This window comes from Heterocephalus glaber, unplaced genomic scaffold (assembly GCF_053883595.1).
Source record: "Heterocephalus glaber isolate CG9 unplaced genomic scaffold, H.glaber_assembly_v1.0 deba00001429, whole genome shotgun sequence".
NCBI classification, from domain to species: Eukaryota; Metazoa; Chordata; class Mammalia; order Rodentia; family Bathyergidae; genus Heterocephalus; species Heterocephalus glaber.
The window spans coordinates 12,133,650-12,136,092 of NW_028258294.1; the positions used below are offsets into that span (position 1 = coordinate 12,133,650).

The 2,443-nt window shown below is 38.3% G+C and overlaps 1 pseudogene; it reads left to right on the forward strand.

Moving 5' to 3' along the window:
* The first annotated feature begins 718 nt into the window (after nucleotides 1–718).
* LOC147827885 (melanoma-associated antigen 10-like) lies at nucleotides 719–2,206 on the forward strand (annotated as a pseudogene).
* The last annotated feature ends 237 nt before the right edge of the window (nucleotides 2,207–2,443 follow it).

A 2,443-nucleotide genomic window follows, 5' to 3' on the forward strand; every position in this document is an offset into this window, starting at 1 on the left:
CAGAGAAGATAAGTCCTAATATTATAACTATATAACTTTTAAATGCTTAAGAATTTCAACAGAGTGATAACTCACATGCCAGAAAATTGTTTCCTGCTGATTGTTTTTGTAGAACAGATTGCTGAAGTCTGCCACATTTAATCACCTCCAATGTAAAATCCTCTTTATCCACTCTTCCCTGATCCTAGTCTATCCTAGTTATGATTAATTCTGTCTTTCTCTCTTTTCCCATGACAAGTCATTCATCTTTTCATAATAGCAAATGTACATATTTTAGTCCTATGGCCCAATAGTCATTTTAAAGCTTATTTCCCACATACTCAGGTAGCTCTCCAGAATACTGACTGTCTCTCACTCATCATGATTCCCCAGTGACTCACATAATTTCCAACACACAGTCCACCAGTGGTGACTAAGCAATAAATGATTGAATGAATAGCAAAGATCCATTTGAGACTTTTAAGATTAAATAACTTTGGATAAAGCCTAATGTAGGAATTGTAAAACAATTATTAAAAAACCATAGGCAGCATGGACAAATCACATACTATAAATGCTAAATTATCATTGGAGGCATTTTGCAGGCTATAAATCAAAGAGAAAAAAATGTAGAGCCTTGCAGGCTCACCTAGATGAGAAGAGAAAACAGATGCACCTTGAGGCCATAATATTAAGTGAAATAAATCAGGCATACAAGCTAAGATTTTGCATAGTTTCTCTTATGTGAGAAACATAAAATATGAATAAAGAGCAAACTAAAAAATAGATAATAAGAAATAAGAAGATAGATCTTTTGTAAAATGGAAAAGGACCAAGAAGTAGAGGAAGGGGGAAGGAAGGAAGAAGAAGGGGTTGAAAAAAGAAAAGAATTAAAATATCCTATACATATGTACAAACTCCTCCATGAAGAATGTAATCACTAAATATTGCAAAAACTTACAAATAAAAAAATCAATTTATAAACAAGAAATTAAAGAGCTCTGGAGATCTGCAGAGAGGTTCCTTGAGTCTTTGGCTGAATATATATCGCTACAGACACAAGAAGCAACCCACAAAAGCTGGGGAATATCCTAGAAAATGGATTGAAAATCCTTCCTACAAAGGTAAGAACAGTTCATGTTCCAACCAGCCAAAATAGAATGATATCATAACACATCAGTCATTGAGTAGAATCCTCAGAACTTTGTATAAAAGCTAATTACAGCTCAGGGTGAGATAGAAGGCCACATTCCAGGTTGAGACTTTGAAAATAACCCATTCCTGCCTCTGTTGCTAGCCTTGAACTGTACAGTGGAGAATTCTCAGTTGTGATTTTTCAAAATCTGGGTCTGGAGTCTTGGAGCAGCTGAATTGCTATTGCTCAGCACTCAACTTTCCAGCAGTGGAGATTTGAAGGCTTCTGAGTCATAGAGTTCTTGCTGTCCTCATGGCTTCCAGTCAAAGGAGTCAATCCGGTGAGGGTTCAAGCTCCTCACAGGACACACGCTTCTCTCACATTCTGCAAAATGTGCTTCTAAATGCCAAGTTATGCAAGTTAGTGTCATTTCTGCTGCACAAGTATCAAAAGAAGGAGCAGGTCACCATGAAAGAAATGCTGCATGTTCTGCCCCATGATTACCATAAGGACTTCGCTCTGAACTTTTGGAAACTCTGTGAGTCCATACATCTGGGCTTTGGCATTAAAATCAGGAAACTGAATCACGCTGGCAACACATATCAGCTAATACCCATTTTGGGTCTTACGTACAATGGGATAGTAGATGACAATGATGAATGAATCACTCTCAAAATCGACATCATTATATTCGTCCTGTCTCTAATCTTCATAGAGGGCAACCATATCAGTGAGGAGGACCTAATTGAAAAAGTGAAAAGATGGGACATGTTAGCTCACTCTGAGCATATTCATTTTGAGGAAGGCTGGAAATTCATCACTGAGGATTTAGTACGGGAAGAGTTCCTGATTTACTGGCAGATTCCCAACAGTGATCCTGCTTTCTATGAGCTCCTATGGGGTCCAAGCACCCATGCTGAAACCAGCAAGATGAAACTCCTAGTTCATATGGCCCATCTTAATGAAAGAGATCCCAAGTCTTACCCAGAACTATTTGAAGAGGCTTTGGAAGCAGAACTAGATGTAGACTCAGGGTCTCTGAGAAACAGGGGATATTGCACAAGGTTGTCAGTGAATTTGTTGCTACCCTAGAAGAAATGAGGCCCATTTTCAGTCTGTGGAGAGCAGGCAGTTTTCTAAGTAGTGAAGGGCCAGGGGAGGGGGTAAAATAGCACACATAGCATCTTGCTGTCTCTTCTATTTGGGTTACTTGGAAATGGACAGGGGTTTTTTTTATGGTTTTTTGAAGTATTGGTCCTTTTGCGGGGAGACTGAAGTAGGTTGCATATTTATTAAATGGTATTGATCTCTTGTGTATTTTTAGTTTTG